Source organism: Dysidea avara, chromosome 4 (assembly GCF_963678975.1).
Source record: "Dysidea avara chromosome 4, odDysAvar1.4, whole genome shotgun sequence".
NCBI classification, from domain to species: domain Eukaryota; kingdom Metazoa; phylum Porifera; class Demospongiae; order Dictyoceratida; family Dysideidae; genus Dysidea; species Dysidea avara.
Genome location: NC_089275.1, coordinates 2651436 through 2675744, shown reverse-complemented (window position 1 = coordinate 2675744; position 24309 = coordinate 2651436). Strand labels below are relative to the sequence as shown.

Below are 24309 nucleotides of genomic sequence, written 5' to 3'. Positions count from 1 at the left end.
ATTCTATGTATGCTATAGAAAGAAGTCATTCTATTACAGTATTACAGAATATTAATAAATAGTCAGAAAAACATGCACTTTTAGCAAATTTTTAACTTCGTCTTCAACAATCATTATTGTGCATGTAGGTAATAAGTTTAGGTAAAAAAAACCTCAAAGCCAAGTCAATGGGACTGCCATATAATTACAAAATAAATGAAATTTATGGAAAACTGCCAGGTTATGACGAAAGTAACAGAGCCCACTATCAGAAAATAATACCTTGCTATATATGTCTTTGCAGTCACATAGTGTCAACATCATTGAGGACCACCTTTAAAAAAACTTGTGTTAGTCGTGAAATCAAAGGTGGCAATCAAGAAAATGCATAGGCATAGCTGGAGCCCCTATTGTTGTTTTTTTCTGATAGTTTATTTTAGTTTGCAAGCATATATGGGAGTGGATGAAATGAGCAGATAATAGTTAATTAATGGATTGGGCTGGCAATCACAGCTCTTTCAAAGCGCAACTTGTGGAACTTTACTCAGCCTGGCTAAGAAACTAATCCAGTGTGTTGCTTAATAAAATTAGTCAAAGCATATCGTATCTTTGAAATGGTTGGGAATCAAAGCCATCAGCAAACCAAGTTCCCACGATATAACCTGCAAAAGGAGTCTTAGCTATAGCCTTTCCAATGCATGTACTTGGCAATCCATAACTTGATTTGTGAGTATGGTACCAGCCTGAAATTTGGTTACTTTACACTCCTAACATACAGTGCAGCTCACAGGTAAATTCGTACATACACACATGACATACGTAAAATCAGCTCAAGTGACCCATGTGGATACGTAGGTTAATAAAAAGAATTTCCAGAAAAAAAACGATTGGAAATTTTGAAAGCATAATGGACTCTCCCCTAATTGTATGATACTAAAAATGTATTAAATATTTTTCACTTGTCTGAACTCCACTTATACAGTTGCACTACTCACTCTGACTAAATAAACACCTACGTCTCCCACAAGTTAATACCCTTAAACCGGCAGAGAACTTTTGGGAAATGCATGTTTACACAATATGGCACACATGGTAACACTAGGTGGGTTGACTTAATTGTTACAGCCTACAAATATACATCTATTAATAGTCTGTTCACTGGGGTACTTGGAGAAGGTTAAATGAATACTGTAACTACAGTCAAGAGTATCATACTGTATAGTAGGGTCCACAAAGGAGTAGGCATAGCCCACAAAATAACATCACCCAAAAACCAGCTAAATTTTCCCTAACAATGATGAGGCAGTAATCGTTATGTAAGAATAAGCCCAAACAAGCTTTCAGATTGACCCTAAATGCTACCAACAAGTTGCTATGGAATTTTAAAAAATTTATTTAATGGAATTTTCTACTGACTGACTGCGAAAACCTGACATAATGGCACATTTTTCAAATTCTTTATTATTGAATATTTATAATCTACTTAGCCAAGTGCATGCTCTGGCCAAGTTTCAGCCTTGTAAGCCAACAACTTTTAGAGTTACAGCCCTACAAACTAGCAGCAACAGAAAGATTGATTTGTACAGCAAGTATTGGGAAAATATATTAAAGGTGCTTACAAAAACAACTGTAACTTACAAATGCAATGTAGTACACAGTTGCAACTTACACCAACATGTTCGCCATAAATTGGGGAGTCCATTACATGGTAGGTTTCTCCTACAACCTTTTTCACTATGGGTAAACATCTCGAACAGGCTCTGCCTTCTGTGTACACCTTCCAGTGCCTAACTGGTAAAGTAGATAATAACAACAACAATAATAATAATAATAACACTACATAATGGGATGAAATCAGTGAAGAAAAATTGATCATGTATGATCGCTTCAATGTGACGTAAACAAATGCTCATAACTCACATATCCTTTAGGCTACTGCTACGAAACAAAGGTTTTCGAACTCTCCTTGAGTAGGCGAATGAGATGATATCCATGTTTTATCATTACACCCTTTCTTCACAAAGAACAAAGCATTTTAAAATTTTACAAATATTTTTATTTATGCAAATATTTTACCCACTGCAATCAATAGTCTATACTGAAAATTTAGGCTTGCACTATTATGTTGGGTTTTCGCAGATCCAGTCACAATTATGCTTTGAAAATTGCCTATTTTGCTTTGAGCAGTGCTCAAATATCCAGCCTATTATGCTCAAAATTATGCTCTCTCCATCAGTTTCTCCATGAACTAGCTAACGCTGCAGATTCATTGCTGGGCAAATTTTGTCTTCCAGGCCTTTCCTACAACCAGCATGAACAGGCGAAGATAAAAATGTGAGAAAAAAGTGATAGTGAACCACTTGTTCAATGCAAGGTAGACTAACGCTTATATCTTCCTTCTCCTTGGGAGTACTGGCACAAAACATGGAATTCCTCTTGCTTTAGGGATCACGAAACTACCAAGGTTTTTGGTGTTATCACTTTCCTTCATTGTGAAACAAGTGCTTTAAAATTTACAGATTTTAAAATCAATTTTGTAATTATTTCATCCATTGCATTCTGCAGGGCCCTGCATTTTGTTGCATTCTATAGTAAAATTAGGTAACTAGGCTTGCACAAACATATGAGATTCTTGCAGATTTGGTTGCAATGTTTATTTATGTGATTGAAGTGTTGTATGAAGTTACTAAACTCAGAGTCAGGTGTTCTCATGCGTGGTGAGTTTCTTGCGTGGCTAGTGCTCATTCACAAAATGTTCCACAGGTCTTGTACAGTACATTGCAAAGGATTGGTCCCGTGAGAAGACACAAGCATTACTCGCATGTGTATACTCGTGATGTTACCTGTGAGTTGTACTGTAACACTATTTCTGGATGTAATTTTAAGACAATAGGTTAACACATGATGAGTTATGACTTGTCAAACTTGGAAATTTGGAAAGGCTATAGCATAAGTCACTAATCATATCAGCGCCATTTCATCACACAACTGTAATTCCTTAATTCAGTGATGTATGAGTTTCCAGTTTGAGCCAGTTAACAGACCACTCCATTGTCTCTTAGCACACTCAATTTTAATTATCTTATATGAGTGAGCATCTTGTTATAAGGAAAATCGCAATACCTATCATGTGCTAATTATTGGCATTGGGTACCTATTATCGGCAACTGTACTTCCATGATTGACCAATTATTGGCACAATGTGCAATTTTGTGTGTAGCTGTATGATGCCTCATTGGTTCTTTGTGAAATTTTTATGAGAGGTGCAGTTCTTGGATAACTCCATTTCACGAAAGTTTTATGAAGATGAGGCCAGCCGTTTAAGAGATATTCAGGTTAGACACAAAAGCATACTGGTTTCCAATATAAAATAATTTTTATGCATTTCCATGGTTAACCAGCATAGTTTGTGTAGTGCTTAAACAACAATAATCACTGAATGAAAACGATTGTAAAAATGTTTTAGAGGATATAACAGCCAATAGGGACCCGCTGATTATGCTGGCATAATTATGAGCATAATAGGTGTCTGAAAGCATTGAGCATAATGCTAGCATAATAGGTAGAATATGTGTGTAATAGTATGAATTCTTGCTTATCAAAATAGCTATCACAGAAAGATCGATATACTCTAATAGAACAGTCAGTAACTCTAATAGAACAATCACATAGCTGACTGTTCTATTAGAGTATATCAATCTTTTCTGTGATATGCACTTTGACAAGTAAGTTTGTGCTGCAGCCACTTATTATTTATCCATAAATTGGAAATTATTAGCAGAGTATGAGAACTAAGGCATAAATAATTAGGCATAATTTGAGCATAATGGGTAAGTATTGAGCATAAATTTAAGCATAATAGGTAAATTTTTGAGCAGTGCAGTGTAGCATAATAGGTAAAATTATGAGCATAATCGGCGGGTCCCTAACAGCCAATTGTCGTATTGGGTAGCCTCCATATACCCTGTAGTCTCTATAGTGTACAAGTGAGATAATTGGTACCTGCCAATAATTGGCGACTTATACTAAGACCACTTTTCACAATGGAGTGCTCTATTCCTGAATGTAATTTTAAGACAATAGGTTAAACACATGATGAGTTATGACTTGTCAAACTTGGAAAGACTATAAGAACACTTTTCACAGATACGGTCACATGTTATTATTGTTTAGTGTAGATCTGTATCAGAAATTTTCAATTATACAGATGTAGTTATGTGGTAGATCACATTTTCATTCACACATAAAATAAAGGTAAATTTAATGTGTAGTGCAATGCGAGTATTTATGACATTCTCTACACTAAGATTTAGTTCTTGTCTAATAGAGACATTCTATAATCAAGGAAAAATGCAAGAGAATTTCATTCCATAGACATGTTGCCCATAAAAATTAATGCAGGTAAACAAATTATTTGATTTGAACTGCAATGCAAGAATTTATTTTATGGTATTCCCATTAAGATTACGTCTAGTATTAATGTCCTACAGCAACGAAAAGGTGGAGGAGGAAGTCATGTGGTAGGTCTAGTATAATATGCTGGAAATCTGCTCACTTGTATGTCCTGCACATTTGCAGGCCTTGCAGAACTATAATTCAGTTCTTTTTCAGTGATAGCTCTATTGTCCAATCTCCAAAGCACACCATCTCTGCATTATAGTTGTCTGCAAGGTAGGGTAGGCAGCAAATTTGATTGAATTTACTCCAGCCATTTGTGAAATATAGGCTGCCAAAGTTTTGACTTTTTCATCATTTTTTCTTAAAGTGTCTATGGGGGTCTAGAATGATTATTCTTTTTGCACACTTTGTTAGAAAATGCGTACTTCAGCTACCTTACATTATAAAGAACATATTATTAAGGTGAATTCATGTGCTAAGAGCTTTCAATGATTCTGATAAATATCCATGGCATTATGGACATTAAAAGTAATTACTTTTTGTCATGTCTACCGGGTAAAATACTTGTGAGAATAGCTTGACCTTTAGAACAGTTACCGCAGGGTAAAAAGTGCATGAAAATCAATGATAGTATGACTGAAGGCTTGCACTATGCAAGTACTGACCATAACAATATTACATTTGATCAATACCTGTGTAATTGTAACATGTGTAATGGATAAGTTGTCGTGCATGATACATGGGTAGAAGTAGGAATTATAGTGGTGTGTGTACTCTTATGGATTTAGGTGGTATAGAATATTTCTTGTCTCATGCAAATAATCGCTATGATGTTTTATCTTGTATGTATATGCATACAAGTAGTACAGAAAAAAAATGTTTTGCTTATTTACATCTAGATGAAGAGGTTCCAACTAAAGAAAGTACAACTAGTAATAGCAAGGAGATTTCAACTTTTAAATTTACCACACCACATCAAGCCGGTACTGAATTCGGCATTCTTTTAGCCAACATCATTAAAGAACTACAGAGAAACGAAGACGACAATTTGGCAACCATAAAGAACATATGTCCTTTTTTAACAATTAAAGATGATCCAGATGTCTTTTTGTTTAATGAAAAACAACAGGAAGCCATAGAAGCATGTGATAAGCTTAAAACAATGTTTACCAAGTACTTTCGTTACTGCTGGAGATGGGATGATTTGTCTTTTCTTAAAAAAATTATCCAGTCATTAGAATCTTCTGATCGCTGTGAAGAAATGTTAGGCCAATATGAACAAAAGCTAGATAGTGAAATGAAATTACAACAAATCTATAATCACTGTATACAAGATAAACAAGAAATACCTGATGGATATGAGAAAATGGTTGCCATTGTGCAAAATAAAATATTTTGCCGTATTACCAAGATGGAATATGATGAGTTAAAAGAGTTCATTGCTCAACATTGTGGAGTTCAATCATATGTCATTCCTCCATTTCACAAGGCAGCTAAATCTTCCCTTGTACTGGAGTTTATCATTCCTGTGACTGCTGTCTCACACATGGTGGAAACAGCTACCAGGAACAGTGCCATATTTCTTGAGAATGATTTTGTCTACATGAGAATTGCAATGACTGTGATCTTTGACAAGAGAGATAATGTAAGTTTTCTGCAAAGGCTACTTTTAAGTGAAGTATTACAACTGCCTGATCCAACCTACTTGTATCTGTAGTACCAGTGTTGAAACCAGGTCACTACTGCTGACTTGTACCTGTACGTGTATTAAGACTGAGCCTATTAAAAATTTAATGATTGCTTCTTCCAACATTTCCCAAAATATTACTTATTTTATTCTCACAACTAACCTATTATTACCATAATGTTCGTAGTCTTTATACCTACACAGATTGTAGTTAGTTCTCAAGAAGCTTATACATTTCACTAGACTACATGATATATTATAGACATAGGTGGGGCATACATTCCATCTTTGGTGTTGATGTTTGGCTGTAGATATGTGAGGCAGGAGTATTTGGGCTGGTTGGGCAGAAATGCATAGTTATGTAATCTAACTCTAAGTACTAGATTGGGACACATTTAACTACTGCCTAAGATATTAATATGCTAGCATTAAAGCAGATACACTGTATAGTGGTATAAGATACACTGTATAGTGGTATAGGATACACTGTATAGTGGTATAAGATACACACTAGTTTTACATAAACTATTTGACTACTCTATTAGAGTATCACCATATAGCAGGAAAATTTTGATGGAGGAAAGTTTGCTGAATTTGGTGAGTGAGTGAGTAAGGTTTTGCAAGACTAAAATCCATCAAATTGTCCAATACAAATTTGTATTAGCTACTAACGAATTCACCAAACTATTTCTCATCAATATCATTTAGCAGTAAATTCATCAAAGTTTCCTCCCACCAAAGATTCCTGTTGTATATGGTAACCGAATGATAGAACCACATTTAAATATAACAAGAAAGTGTTATTATAAATAGTCAATCAAATAGGCTGACTATCAAAGCCTGATACGTATTTTAAGTAGCTAATCAGAAATACTTATTCTTTAAGTGCAACAACCAGTGATAGCATAAGCAGTTAATCTTTTAAAATGCTGAAAGTATGATGCAATCTTCAGTTAGAGATAATGGTCACACAGAATGGGATAGATGTGTACTAAAAAGCATGGAGGGTGGTTACTATGTGATTACTAGGCAATCATACACAGTTTTGTGTAATTTTGGAATAATTGTACTCATAACAGCCAAACACGAACTTTGTGCAATACTACCTATTGCTTGTGCAAGTATTTCCTAATTGCACTCAAATGTGTGTAATTACAAATTATTCTATGCATGCATGAACCTGAACAGAAACCTGAATAGAAATTTATGCCAACCTGTAGTTCTATGAGTAATAATAGATTTTAATACATTTTTACAACAATGTATGTTTATGGAAATACAGGGTAGGAGACATCAACAACTATTTACAGCAGCAAGGTTTGGATATGTTGGTGTTGTGAAGAAGTTAACACTCACAAAATATGTGAATGTGAAAATATCAGATGAGGTAAGCTTAGCTTATGTATAGTGCTGCTGAAATTGTCAACTATAATTTCCTGTAGCTATACATTTATCCACGCAATAACAGCCAAGCTGTATAAAAAATGTGTAGCTTTCAAAAAACATGGGTCAAAAAAGTTGTGAAATCAAAGGAGGTGGCCATGAAATAGCTGCAATGATGTGGATGATAATAAATTTTTTACCAAACCACCAGGAGACTTGGTGATAACTCATAACTAGTGCTGAGCAATATGACAATATTTTAGTAAAACCGAGATATCTGTTTTGATACTGTCCAATTTTTAACTACCACAAATACCGTGAATTCTGAAACATAAGTCTTTTAGTAGCTAAAATAACATATCCTATGTGAAGAAGTCTACTTACAGCACATATGAATGGATATGTACTGCAGTAAATATATTGCAATTGGTTTTCAACACAATTCTGTCATTAACGGAAAATTTGTAGGGTTATTTCTGTCTAAATCTAGAACTGTATGTCTAAAATAGCATCATACTAAGGTGTGCCAATAATTTAGTCATACCGCAATATCATGTTGACTATACTGTACCGTCTATGACATATACTCATACCCAACTTTTAGCAGCTGGCACAGAACCAGTCAGTATAGTTACTCCATCATTGTGCACTCAGATGCTTTATTACACTAATACATGGAAAGGTGCCAAAAGTATAGTGTATCCATGTCATAACATAATGTACACCCTGTTTTTAGTCAAGTAACAGATAAAATTATGGGAAGCCTTATGAAACAGCATGTTTGTGTTCATACATGAAAAACCACAGAAAACTACAGAACAAAGCAAAGTAATACGAACACTAGGAAGTAAGTCTGCTATTGTTGATACAAGTAACGTTCAGGGCTGCCCACAGGGGGGGGCAACTGGGGCATTTTGCCCCGGGCCCCAGCCTGAAAGGGGCCCCTTGAATACCTGTTTAAAAGATCGATATACTCTAATAGAGCAGTCAGATCTAAATACTCTAATAAAACAGTCACAGTATTCTTCAGAGGAGCAGTGTAGCAAGCTTATAGATAAGGAGATATGGTTGGTGATGGGTAGTTATTGTCATTGCCAGCAGGTTGTGACCTTTTTTGGTCTTCACCTTACAACTTGGATCAAGGGCCCCACTTTAACTCTTTGCCCTGGGCCCCTTAATTTCTCTGGGCGGCCCTGCTAACGTTATCCACATTCTAACATCATTAACTTGTAAAAGTCACAGTGAATAACACCAGCTGTCATCACATAGCTAATTACTTCTTTGAGGAGGGCACTCTATTAAGCCACACAATCTCACAGTTCCTAAAATAGTTTCATTGCTGTGTACCATAGATCTTCAAGATTTGGTAGAGGCGCCAGGGAGGCACTATTAAAATTATGATGCTTACAAGTCAAAGTAACACTGATAAACATGGTTATAAACACATTCTGTATTTTCATAGCTGACAAGCACAAGTAGGCTGGTGTTGACAACTCAGAGTCTATTGAAGTATAGTCTTGTGGCACCAAAAATCATAAATAATAATGTGCTTGTAAGGTTGCTTTAAGGTATTCAGTCACAATATTCGTGGCTCCAAAGACCCATTGTGTATTTGATTCCACAATCACAATACATAACATATACAACTACACCCATTATCTACTTCTGTTTTAGACAAACACAGCTAGTACGAATAAATAAATACACAGAAAGTTCAAAATTGCAAGATTACTTGCATTACGCTAAGGCACTTGGCAACTACTGTAGAGCAATTAAAATTTATGAATGAAGTAGGGTAAAGTCCCAGCAACAAAATGTAATGAAACAAGATATATGAATGATTGTAGTTATTACATACTTAGCTACAAGGGCATAGGGAGGGGGGTTCCAAGGGGTTCAGGAACCCCCTGTAGAATTTAGACTTATGAGTTTACAGCAGGACCCTAAAACACCATTTAGTGTGGCAGGACAAAATGAGTAAGTAATAGTACAGCACAACAATCTATAAAGCTTGCATTCATCTCTTAGGGAAGGATTTACAAAGGTAACATGACATGAGCCCTTTTGAAAAATTGTTAATAATCTAATATAGCAGTCAGCTATATACTCTAATAGAGCATTCACGTATACTCTAATAGAACATGCATGTAATATTTTCTTTGTAATTGTTTGGGAAAAGCTAGTCCCCTGGACAAAATCAGCAGCGCTGCCTGCCCAGTATCAAATAAATGTAAATATCCATGTGTTACATAACTTGATTAGTGAAGTTTTTCAGACATTCTAACATAAAATGCAAAACTGATCATGACCTTATACTGCTATAGACAATAGCTTCGGTAGAACTCCAGTAACGTATCACTTGTGTATGGAAAAAGAATCCATGTTATGCATATTTTGTAGTTATAATGGTTTGATTGTAAGTCATTCCATTTGTATCAGTGGATTCATGGTTCCTATAACAGTGGGATAACTATCAGTTACAGATGTCTATGTTATGCTGTCTGTTTCCACTTGGTAGTTTTATCTAGTACTAGCTTCATCCCAAGGGCACTTTATATACACATTAAAATTAATTTACTGTTATTTGCATAAAATATTGATTCATTAAAATATTGAAAGTCTCTCAGCGGCTGGGGGCTAGTAACTCAATACTGCTGTTGGAACCCCTTTAAAAAATTCTGCCTACTCCCCTGAGCTATGCGTGAAAATCCCTACATTTGCATGTTACCACCATCTGTTCAATGCCAAAGTAGGAATATTCCCACACAGCTATGTTGTAATAGCTACCATCATTCATATAATAGTTGTTACACAGACACGAGGGCTTTGCTGGATATGTATGCCCAATTTTCCAAGGACTGCAGACCTGAGGATAGAGGACATACATATCAGGCAAAAGCCTGAATGCCCCATTACAATTGATAAGTAACACTTCCCATCTGTATGAGGTTGATACATGTAGCTTGTACATGGTGACCAATCACCCAAACCAATACAAGTGCAACCAGTGGACATTTTTATTATATGCATGGCCAAAATTTTTGATTATGTGTTCTGGTTGTGTTAAGCTACTATGAATGGACAAATCCTAGAAATATCACAATTATGCATGTTTACTATTATTTTATGGAATAATTAAGGAGTTTACTAAGGGCCTAGGTAGGTAAGCTTGCTTGTAGAGTGGTTACTTTGTGCAGTATGTAACTTTGTGATGGGGGTGTGGTGATACCAATAACTTTAGGGGTTACAGCTCTACATAGTAGCGTCAGCAGAAAATCAATTTGTACAGGAAAAATAGGGTTTAAAATAAATTACAAATGCTTACTACAACAATCATAACTTATGGACAGAATGTTATATGGAGCTAAATTTTGCACCATTTTGTTTGCCATTAATAGAGGAGTCAATTACTTGGTAAGTGTTTTCATGTAGCACTATTCTTCACTCATTTAGGCTTGCACAATTTTGCAGATCTGATCACATATTTTCTGCATCTATACTCCCTAATGTGAGTGCTTCAAAAAGTTTTGTGGCATCTAAACATGCTCCTCTAAGGAAAGTATTGATACAGAAAATAGCACCTTGGTGTGTTTTCCTTGGATGAAGAAGATGGCCATGCCAACTTAAAGATTAAGGAAAGGCAAAGCACAGAAGGCATACACTCCTGAAATCCAGAAAAGTCACATGCTACACATGGGTTTGTTATTGTGACTTGAAATAGTGGCTGTGCACTACTTCATCCTTGTGACTGTAGTCAGGCAGACGCTTTGGCAAACTAAACAATGGGTTTTGGCATTTTTTAATATTTAATATTTAGCTTCCTGTAAATGTTTTCTTGTTTTTATGATGGATTTGACGTTAGATGTACTAAGACTATTCCATAAAATAATATGAATTTCATTATGTATAATATTTCTATGATGGTTTTAACAGCATAATTTTGGTGGGTGCTGGTCATTGTACGGAGAACTGTCCTATACATATTATTTAATACATACAGACAGTAATTTCCGTTTTCATTAAAGATTCAGAATTATACTCTTATTATTATGACTTTTCTGTTCATCGTAATAATACGTAACTGTAATGTTAGACTATATGTACTTCTCATAATCAGTCTTATTATACTGTATGTAGGCAAGTGTATAAAGTGAATAAACATGTCTGGGCTTGTGTGATCATACCCAACTATTAACCGACATGGCATTAAGCAGCACTAATCATTTGTAAGTACAGAGCCCAATTGAGCACACAAAAAGACAGCCATGATAGTACGGATGCGCATCGCTGGTGGAGTAATACACACCACCAGTGAGGTTTTGGTACCCTGGGTGGTAGGATTGTATCCTTCCACGTACCGCCAACTGAGCATCTTACTAAAGTACATGTAGGATAGGGCTGTTGCAGATAAATCGCCCTAAAATACTGTCACACGGTACGAACAAACGTACCACATCCACCTCACGTTTTCTTAACTTAGGTAGACTCATTTAGAGCAACAACAGGATATCTCCAAGTCTTCTCGTAGTGGCCAGCTGCATACTTGTTGGATGTAAACACATGCCTAATGGAACACCACAGTCGAACACTACATTAGTGGTCCGGCTGGACTATCATTAATAACGACGCGTGCACAATTTTACACATTTCTGGCGTGGAAATGAAAGCTCAATCTAGCAAATGATAGCTGTTTGGACATGCAAAGGCGAAATCAGTGAAGAAAGATCAATCATGTACTACCATTTCAAGTGACATGAACAAATATCCGTATCTTGTGTTAGTGCAACAAAACAAAGATATTCAAGCTCCTGTTGAGTAGGCAAGTACAAAGGTATCCAGGTTATTATTATTAAGCCCTGTCTTCACTAAGAACAAAGTATTTTAAACGTTTATGGATTTTAATAATATGCAAGTGTTTCACCTATTGCCTTTATACTGTAGATGTTAGTGTATGATGGCATACAAAGGGTAGCTAGCTGATTCTACCACCAAAAAACTTCTTCTTTTTTTTTTGTTTGTTAGAAAGAATAAATAAGCAAGGTACTAAGCAATCAAACTATGCCTTACTGAGGAGTAATGGCAAATTGCAAGCTGGTGGAATGTGTAAACGTGTAGATCACGTGATGCAGTTTTATAACCATAGGGTGGGAATGCGTATATGCCCAGTGCTGCATTTACTTATCATCTCTCGTATTAGCCGTGCTACCCAACACGTAGTAGATAGAAAGTGTGATGGAATTTATAAGTCAGGCCAGATCACGTGATCTCGTTATTAATTTTTTTGAAACTGGCAAGTGAATAAATCATTGTTTACATGAAAAAAAAAGAAACACATGATTGCATTACAGATTAGCAGTAATTACTTTAAAAATATATATATTTTCAGCTTTTATGCTATCTCCAGATATGGCAGCCGTATTGTCCCTATCATGTTATCTGTCCTGAGATCATCTACGGAAAGAAACATCACTTTGATCAATTATGAACAAATGGCAAGAACGCATGCACACACACATGCACATGACACACACTACACACATGCATGCACATATGCACAAGTGTTGGTATTACGTGTGTGAATACTGGGTAATGGCATTAAAATTCAATGAGTGGTGTAGTGTGGAATTTTAATTCAATTAAATGTACATAAAACCAACTCCATAATCATACTAGAGTTACAAGACAAAAAACTAAATCCGAGCATACTACTACTGAACAGATTGAACCAGAGTTTAATTAAAATTCCAAAAATACACAGCTAATTGAATCAACACCACATCAATTATCAATACCCTCACACATACAGCGTAGCACAAATCCTATGTGCTTTGTGTTATAAAAATTGAGATCTACACCCGCACAAGTAGTCAAGACTGGTATAATTGAAAATAAATTTATCACTAATTTAATTAACACCATCACTACACAAAAACAATACACAATACAACACACACACTCAATACACACATAAGCAGTCAAGCTTGAAACTACTTGCATCACTAATTTAATTAACACCATCACTACACACGCACGCAAGCACACACACACACACATTCAATACACACATAAGGAGTCAAACCTGAAAGTACATGCATCACGAATATAATTAACACCACCACTACACACAATACACACACACAAACACACACACTCAATACACACATAAGGATTCAAGCCTGAAATGACATGCATTACTAATTTAATTAATGCCACCACTACACTCAATACACACACACACACATACAGACACACGCACACACGCTCAATACACACAAGCAGTCAAGCCTGAAAGTACGTGCATCACTAATTTAATTAACACCACCACTACACACAATACACACACGCACACACACACACACACACACACACACATACACACGCTTATCTACACTTATATTGCACAGTGATGGTAAAAAGATATTATTATGTGGTCAACCACATGGCACCATTGTGGTAGGGAAGCAAAAACATGCATCCATGTTCTGGAATTTAATTAAAATACATAAACTTAACAGTGGGACCAGATGATGAACAATGGATACAGTTTTTTTGGTGACCATTTTATCAGGATACTTTAAGGACAAGTATGAATGTCTGTAATATACACTAAATTGTTGCTTATGTGGTCAATGGTCCCCTGCTACCCAGTAGCTCATTATCTTGCAAAGATCTAGCAATTATGCATATCATTATTATAATATTAATTCAATATTTGAATATATATTTGATCCATAGTTAAAGTTGAAAATCATTATCACTCTTAACAGTCGCTCACAAATAAGAAGTATTAGACTATAGTACGCAGAGTATGCTTTGAAGTTTGGTCATTAATGAGGTATTTAAAATCCAATAGATACCCGCGGGTAGGTATCTAAAGTGGTTAGATACCTGTGACATATTTTTTTGTCACATGTGTCACATGTTTAGCTGGATTCCAGTCACAGCAGCCATCAGAAATCATCACTAGAGTGCGACACTGGATAATAGAGATGATTGTATTCATCTAGGAAGCCTACCAGTGAGTTGTTTTAACGCTAATTCGATCAGGAAGCCACCATTATTAGCAGTGACCAGAGCGGTATGAGCCATACTCTAAATTGGTTATCACCCAAATTCATGGTATCTTTGCTATTTTAGAGACCTTTGGAATGGTACATAATCACCTCAGGCCTTGCCCTCGGTGATTATTGTGCCATTCCTCATAGCAAAGATACCTTGATTTGTGCAATAACCTACACTTAGCAAACCAGACAATGACAATTATTAACAATTAATTTACTTCACTCACCTTTATACATACAAACCATCCACTTTTCTTTCTTCAGCATTGTGTTTATTTTTCAGCAATACAGAGTGCCTGATTTTCCACCACGATTGTAGTTGTGGTTGGAAGGTGTACAAGGGCTATGTCTGCCTGAGAGTAACCTAATAGGCAACGTTTCTGTTGATCATTAACCATACCAGCATGAAGCTTGATAGTTAACCTGTTTATGCAGGACAGCTCAAATGATTTGAGAACAGCTACACAAGAATGCTTGAGTGCTATATCGCCGAAACGTCAACCATACATATACCTTTAGAACCATATATGTATCAGATAAGGTAGGGAGTCAAATTAGGATCTATATTTTGTAAATTATAGACAGACACCTAGGTGGAGCCCTTGTACTGTCACATCACACTCTAAAGCAGGATGGAGATGCCAACTATGACCTATGTTTTGTAAATTATAGATAGACATCTAGGTGGAGCCCTTGTACTGTCACACTGCACTCTAAAGCAGGATGGAGATGCCAACTGAGCAATCAGTTGATGGCACTGGTAGGCTTGTACCAGTATAACACACTTTTATTTTGCATTGTTCTGATGCAGGAAGAATTGAGCACACCACATTGAAATGCGAGCACACCAGTAAATTACCTGGTGGTGATGGCTCCATCAGCATGCACTGTACCACTTACAACATAGAAAACACACTACACTGTCATTATGCATTAGATTTGCACTGCAAAATGCTTCTTTCCCTGAATGGAGAGAATTGTATTCATTGTAGTTGTACATACCATAGTAGCTTTATTACCCAAAACATTAATGGTAATATTAATAATCCCTATGAGTTTCATTACTACCAAACACAATGAACATTATTGTATATGTGACTGGATTTTGGAAAAACGATCCAAATTGCACATTAGAAGTCTCGAGATAAACGGTTTTAAAGAATTCAAGCCAGCATAACTCTCCAAGGATAGCAAGCACGCGTATGAAACTTACACTAAAGATGCATCAATCTGTTACCTTTCAGACCACTTCTAGTACTTGTAGCTGCTTGTAGAGTTTCCCACCAAATAAGATAGAAAATCTGAGCTGTTGGACAAGCAAAGTAGTATCACGAGTGCTCACAAAGGGGTGGAGGATGGCAGGGGGGGTGGTGGGGTGGGAGTTGGTGGGGTGGGGGTGTCGGGGTGGGCAAGGGTTAGACCTCAAAATGGCGGCAGACCACGATTAGAGTCCAGAGACGAGATTACAGGGCTGTACTGGCTCCTTAGTGGTTGATATGTAGCAAAATCCACAGAAAAAATGTCTGGCCTACATCATCAGGCTGTCCACCAGCAAACCACTGATTCTTGCCAAGCCAGGTCCTTCACAAGGTATAAAACTGCCATTCGAGCTCTACACACCCCCCAGAAAAGATATCTGTTGAAACCAGCCTCGAGTAGTTTGAGTGATACTGATCATGAGTGTCAAAACTACTAGTACGATGGTGTAGCTATCCACTGGTGGTGTTAGTTTGATTTTGCCTGATGTGCGATTTGGATCGGTTTTGTAAAATCGAGTCTGGTCACATATAGCCATTGGTTGACTGCAACACAACGTATATACTTGGGTAAAGGCAAGTTGAGCATAGTTCTGAGTATAATAGGTTATAAATTTGAGCATTGCAATATAGTACAATAGGTAATTTGGCAGGTGCCTATTTATATTTCAATAAAATTTAGGAAGTATTCTATTCAGTAGTAGTATATTATGTTATGTATACATACACATCTAATCCAAAACTGCCAAACTGTGAAAAATGTGCAGCCTTTCTTAAAAAGGGTTGTATGAAAAATATTGTGATATCAATTGAAAAGTGGTCAAACACTGTATAGTGGCCATGTCAAGTTCGTAGATCCCCCACACATCAAAAGTGTGCTTTAAGCCTTATTTAGATTGTTACTTTTACCTTCTTGTTCAAACCATAATTTTTTTTTACAGCAAAGGCTCTGTACAACAGAGGATTATCAGTGAATATTTATGTATGTAGTGCTGAAAAGAAATTTACTTGTACTACACAAAAAAATTATAAGCAAGACAAATATATTGACAAAGAGAATATACTAGTAGTACTCATGAATGAATTATAGCAACTATAGCCATACAATGTGTGTAGCCCAATATGTATCCATATCACATTTCTTGTGTATTATTGTAGGATCAGAGGACTCCACTGCACTATGTTGCTGTTAATGGTCATGTTGGAGTAGTGGAGTTGCTTATCAGATTGGGAGCAGATGTTAGTGCCATTGACAAGGTGAGTTAATATGGACTATAAAACTAGTTACACAAACAATAATATAGTGGCTAGTATTTCATAGATTTTGATTCAAGGTTCAGTGAAAATACAATGAAGGTACAATAGCCTAAATTTTGCAATTCTCCCAATAGTTCTGTTAGAGGATTACAGATTTATCAACAATTTTTGCATTTTAGACTCCAACCTACTATGTTGGCACAATTTGAGCACACCTGTAATAAAATGCATACGGTATCAAACATGATACTTGATGCTTTAGGTACCTTATGTCAAGGGCGTCACTATTTTCAAAAGCATGTTTTGTCCCCCCCCCCCACTTTTGGGGCCAACTAGCTCAGGTTGAAACAATCAGCCAAAGCTATATACACAGAAATACATACATCCATACGAGAAACCATACAACACATACCAGTACTGGCATCACCAGTCCCCCCTCCAGTCCTCCACAACTGTCAAGCCATGCACTGTTACACCCAAAAGTGCCTATAATTTTATTTATGATTAGTCCTTGCACGTGACATCTGTTGTTCAAATATTTTCCTGGAGCCTGTGCAGTGAGAAACTTAAATAGTGGAAAGAATGCCACATCGGTGGTATTATGATGGGAAAGGTTACGCTCGAATAGAAGGATAGCAGCAGATCTAAGAGGGCAGTCTCATTGTAGTGTAGTCTCGCATGGCCAGACCGCTATTTCAGCACAGGGGCTTATCGATTAGAGATTATAAGCGCCCGCACTGAAAAGGGTCTGGTCCAGTTTGTATAGGCAAGTCGTTCACAGAATCAATAACGTGCTGTTGAGTGTTGATTGGGGCCACGTCATCCCAATGGTCACTACATCATTGGTCTACCCGTTTGAATGCCGCATATGGATAATTGTGAATGTCTGATGACGTACCTTTGATCAGCACTCCAAGTGTTGACGAAGGTACTGAGGACGACTTGCCTATATGAACTGGATCAGACCCTTTTCAGTGCGGACACTTAAAATCTCCAATCGATAAGCCCCTGCACTGAAATAGTGGTCTGGCCACGTGAGACTAATTGTAGTGCGTGAATGTACAGGAGTTGCTGACTTCTGAGTACTGACTATTGAATTTGGTGAAGAGTTAATTTATCAAGTAGTCTAAAAGAGAGGCATACAAGGATATGTAAATGAGAGTAGCCAGCCATGAACGCAGTAGTGGTGTGGGGGTTCATGTGATCCTCACAGTTGGAACCTGCTACAGCAGATAACCCAGTTCCTTCAAGGTATGATGTTTTGCTTAGCAGATAACACTGTTATAATCCTTTTAGTGGAGGTACTGTACAATAAACATAAAGGAAAGACCTTCACGTGACCATGATTTCTCGCGTGATATATACATGTATTGAGCACGTGCAGTAGGTATAGCAGCCATTAGCAGAATAGGGAGTGAGCAGATAGCTGTGCATACATTGTAGCTGTAGGGTTATATTTATTAGCTAGTGATAACACTTCACAACACCTATGTATAAACGCACGTATGAACTGAGCTACAGGAGCCCTATCACTGCGAGCCTGCATGGGTGTTGATCAGTTTATAGTTAGCTGATTTTGGATGCCTTTGCCCCCCCCCCCACTCTAAAAATCGTTCCTACGCCCTTGCCTTATGTGATATTGTCTGAAGTAAGCACATTCTAACAGAACAGTCAGTAATTCTAACAGAGCAGTCATATAATTATGTACACTTAACTGGTTTATAACAACTATGGTTCAAACTAATGGTTATTTTTGTTATTCGAATGTGACCAGATTTCACATAACCCGGCTTCCACACACACAAAATCAAACTTACGTTTTTACCAGAAATGGATTGCTAGCCTAATACACTATCATATTCCACACTGTACTTCCTTCAGGACTGGCAAGTCTGGTTTCTGTGGCAGCTTTCTTCCGACCCTGTCAAAGCCACGAGTGGGAGATAGGTGCCATTGAATGGCCATGGCTTTGTGATAATGGTGTGTAGTGAGCTGGGACTTCACAGAGAGCTCGCCAATAGTGTTCTCAGTCAATTTGGAGTGATTGGAGGGCCATGGAGAGCCCAAACTTGATCTCTGGATTCCAATCGTCTTCCTGCTTCATTTTATACCCCTATATTGAGCCCATCCACCACCCTATTACTACCACCTGTGATATTATTACCTGCTCGAGAAAGGCTGCCCAAAACAGGGCTAATTTTGGGTATCAGAAATGTATACACCCACTCAGTGATAGCTAGTAAATAGATGAATACTTGGTGCAAATTTTGTTTGCACAGCTGTAGGCACTGGGAAGTTATTACACAATGATTACTTAAAATCGCCATATCTCCTAAAGAAGCTTTGTGCGTCGAAGCCGGGTTTTGTCAAATTCAGTCACAAATACTCTTTAGATTTCAAATGAATAATTTAATTGTTCTTTTGTGAGCTAACTACATTAAAATCAGATACATATCAACTGTGGTTTAATTTATTTCACTACTGTACCATTTTGTAAAGTTAAGTATCCACAGACAAGAATATTACCAAAATAAATATTATAAATATTAATTCAAATATTTGATACATAGTTAAAGTTGAAAATCATTATCACTCTTAACAGTCGCTCACAAATAAGAAGTATTAGCAATGACAATTATTAACAATTAATTTACTTCACTTTATACATACAAACCATCCACTCTTCTTTCTTCAGCATTGTGTTTATTTATTTTCAGCACTACAGAGTGCCTGATTTTCCACCACGATTGTGTTGGAAGGTGTACAATGGCTCCATCTGCCTGGGAGTAACCTAATAGGAAACTTTTCTGTTGATCATTAACCATACCAGCATGAAGCTTGATAGCTGTTTATGCAGGACAGCTCAAATGATTTGAGAGCAACTACACAAAGATGCTTGGGTGCTATATCACCGAAACATCAACCATACATATTATATCCTTAGAACCATATATCAGATAAGGTATAGGGACTCAAATTAAGACCTATATTGTAAATTATAGACAGACACCTAGGTGGAGTCCTTGTATTGTCACATCGCACTCTAATGCAGGATGGAGATGCCAACTGAGCAATCGGTTGATGGCATTGGTAGGCTCGTACCAGTATAACACACTTTTATTTTTAATTGTTTTGATCCAGAAAGAATTGAACGCACCACATTGAACCACAAGCACACCAGTAAATAAACTGGTGGTGATTGCTCCATCAGCATGCACTGTACCACTTACAGCATTAGAAAACACATTACACTGTCATTATGCATTAGTTTTGCACTGCAAAATGCTTCTTTCCCTGAATGGAGAGAATTGTATTCATTATAGTTGTACATAGCATAGTAGCTTTATAACCCAAGACATTAATAGTAATATTAATAATCCCTGTAAGTTTCATTACTACCGAACACAATGAACATTATTGTATATAGCCATTGATTGACTGCAACACAACATTATGTGACCGGATTTCACATAACAAGGCTTCCACATACACAAAATCAAACTTATGTTTTTACCAGAAATGGATTGCTGGTCTAACACACTATCATCTTCCACTCTGTATTAATTTTCCTTCAGGACTGGCAAGTCTGGTTTCTGCAGCAGCTTTCTTCTGACCCTGTCAAAGCCATGAGTGGAAGATTGGTGCCATTAAATAACCATGCATATGGCTTTGTTGTAATGGTGTGTAGTGAGCTGGGACTTCACAGAGAGCTCGCCAATGGTGTTCTCAATCAATTTGGAGTGATTTTAGGGCCATGGAGGGCCATAAAGGGCTCAAACTTGGCCTCTGGATTCCATTTGTCTTCTTGCTCCATTTTATACTCCTATATTAAGTCCACCCACCACTCCCCAACCTCCGCTCCTATTACTACCACCTGTGATATTATTACCCGCTTGAAAAAAGCTGCCCAAAACAGTGCATATTTTGGATATCAGAAAATTATACGCCCACACAGTGATAGCTAGTAAATAGATGAATAATTGGTGCAACTTTTGTCTGCACAGCTGTAGGCACTGGGAAGTTACTACACAATGATTACTTAAAATCGCCATATCTCCTTATGAAGCTTTGTGCATCGAAGCTGGGTTTTGTCAAATTCAGTCACATATATACTTGGGTAAAAGGCGAGTTGAGCATAGTTATGAGTGTAATAAGCTATAAATTTGAGCAGTGCAATATAGCATAATAGGTAATTTGGTAGGTGCCTATTTTTATTTCAATAAAATTTAGGAAGTTTTCTATTCAGTAGTAGTATATTATGTTATGTATACATACACATCTAATCCAGAACTGCCAAACTGTGAAAATTGTGCAGTCTTTCATAAAAGGGTTGTATGAAAAACATTGTGATATTAATTGAAAAGTGGTCAAACACTGTATAGTGGCCATGTCAAGTTTGTAGGTCCCCCCGCACATCAAAAGTGTGTTTTAAAGCCTTGTTTAGATTGTTACATTTACCTCCTTGTTAAACCATAATTTTTTTTACAGCAAAGGCTCTATACAACAGATGATTATGTATGTAGTGCTGAAAAGAAATTTACCTGTACTACACAAAAAAAATTATAAGCAAGACAAATATATTGACAAAGAGAATATACAAGTAGTAGTACTCATTAATATAGCAACTATAGCCATACAATATGTGCAGTCCAATATGTATCCATATAACATTTGTGTATAATTGTAGGATCAGAGGACTCCACTTCACTTCACTGCTGCTAAAGGTCATGTTGAAGTAGTGGAGCTGCTTATCAGATCAAGAGCAAATGTCAGTGCTGTTGATAAGGTTAGTTAATATGGACCATAAAACTAGTTACACAAACTATAATATAGTGGCTAGTATTTCATATTTTTTGATTCAAGGTTCAGTGAAAATGCAATGAAGGTACAATAGCCTAAATTTTGTAATTCTCCTAATATGTAGTTCTGTTAGAAGATTACAGATTTTTCAATAATGTTTAGATTTTAGACTCCAACCTACTATGTTGGCACAATTTGAGCATACCTGTAATAAAATGCATAAGGCATCAAGCATAATACCTGAAGCTTTAGGTACCTTGCCTGCAAAATGCCTGAAATTGGCACATTCTAAAAGAACAGTCAGTAACTCCAACAGAGCAGTCAATATACACTTAGCTGGTTTATTAGAACTATAGCTCAAACTAATGGTTATATTTGTTATTCAAATACTCTCTAGATTTCAAATGAATAATTTGATTGTTCTTTTGTGAGCTAACTATGTACCATTTTGTAAAGTTAAATATCCACAGACAAGAATATTACCAAAATAATTATAATAAATAATAATTCAATATTTGAATAAATATTTGATCCTTAGTTAAAGTTGAAAATCATTATCACTCTTAACAGTCACTCACAAATAAGAAGTATTAGCAAACCAGACAATGACAATTATTAGCAATTAATTTACTTCACTCACGTGCACCTTTATACATACAAACCATCCACTTTTCTTTCTTCAGCATTGTGTTTATTTTTCAGCACTACAGAGTGCCAGATTTCTCACCACAATTGTGGTTGGGGTTGGAAGGTGTACAACGGCTCCATCTAACCTAATAGGCAACTTTTCTGATGATCATTAACTATACCAGCATGAAGCTTGATAGTTAACCTGTTTATGCAGGACAGCTCAAATGATTTGAGAGCAACTACACAAAGATGCTTGGGTGCTATATCACCGAAACAGCAACCGTAGATATACCCTTAGAACCATATATAGGGTCCGCAATCCAAAAAATCAACTTTTACAAATCAATCCCCTACCATTGTGGGATGTTCATTGTGGTATCCCATTGCTAGATCCACCATGAAACCGGAGGCACGATTGTTGTCTTTACAAAAATATCGATTTTAGTATTTCATGAGATGCAAAAATTATTTTTAAAATTTCGTGCTCCACACAAAGAACAGGATAGAACTTGTTGCTTAGCTAGATATTATCTAGAGTTAATGTATTTAAAAAGTACGCACAGTAATAAGCAAATGACTCACATGGGTTCCCGGCACAGGGTTGCTTTCTCTCAAAAAGCAGAAAATGAAACACAAATTTTCGAATTCAAACTGCCCTACCAGCCAAGACAAGAAAAACCAACTGTTCCTCATAGTGATGTGATAAGGTTGGATGCATAGTCTGTCTATGCTGTTAGTCTGGAAAGGATCTGAGACTTCTCACCATCTGGGTGAAGAACGTCAAAATTTTCGTGCATGATTTCAAGGGATTCTCTCAATGGTACCAAAGTGCTTTCCAGTACTTCTGATGCCACACTGGTCACTTAATTTTGTTTAGAATGACGATAAATGGTGGATCAAAACATTTGGTAGTACATATCAAAACATTCTATTGGGAATTGTAAACTGAAGCAGTCCAAAAAAAATTGTATAACATAAAGTTTTACTATTACATCTTATGAATTATGTAATAAAATCAACTCCACGTCATTTTGGTATTCATAGCTTAGTCAAACCAGTTGATTGAAAAACCTTGTTGGCAGCCATTATTTCTTCCCCCATGCAAAATACATGGATTTTATACTAAATAAAAAAAAATGCAAAAAAAAGCAACCATTAGCACCCATAATCTCTACAGGACATTATACAACAAAATAAAGCCCTTGAATTGCTCTACACGATTCCGCCTGAAGTAACCCTCTGTTGTTACCATAGTAAAAGTTATTTACTGTTGATTACAACATAATATGTGCCCCCATACAATTTCCTATAGAAAATTTAATTACTCGGGTGTGAAAACCCCAAAAAAGCAACGTGTTACCCTCAGCCAAATTCGCTAAACTTAGTATCATTATGTATCAACACTTGCTGATTAAGAATCTGCCCGAAGTAAGTGCCTAACTAATTGTTGTACGGAGTTACATTGCGAAACATACGAAAAAAACTGTTTTTCCCTGCTAAATTATTATGTATCTGAACACATAATTTAGCGATACAAGGCTCTATCCTGCCTTTTCTCTTAGTTACTTCACAAACTCCTATATATCACTCGAATCGTAATTGATTAAGGATTTTGATGAGCCATAGTAGATCTCCGTAAATGAACTTATGCAGAAGTTATGGTGCCGTATTCAGCAGTCGGTGTAATTTTTGCGTATTTTTACGTTACGGTTTTTTATAATGTATGGTAAAAGTTGACAAATGTTTTGATATGAGTAGTAGTTGGTGTTTCTGTGATTTCATATGATGTAGTATACGAGGAGCTCCACCCAGCTCGAATCAAAAGTGAAAGATTTTGTGCTTTTTTCGGTTTGTTTTT

General features: G+C 36.5%; 1 protein-coding gene across 1 annotated transcript in view; it reads left to right on the top strand.

Annotated features, from left to right (window-relative positions):
* LOC136253260 (leucine-rich repeat serine/threonine-protein kinase 1-like) overlaps positions 1–24309 on the top strand; it is a 172045-nt gene that overhangs the window by 48714 nt on the left and 99022 nt on the right. The gene's annotated exons all lie outside the window — the stretch shown is intronic.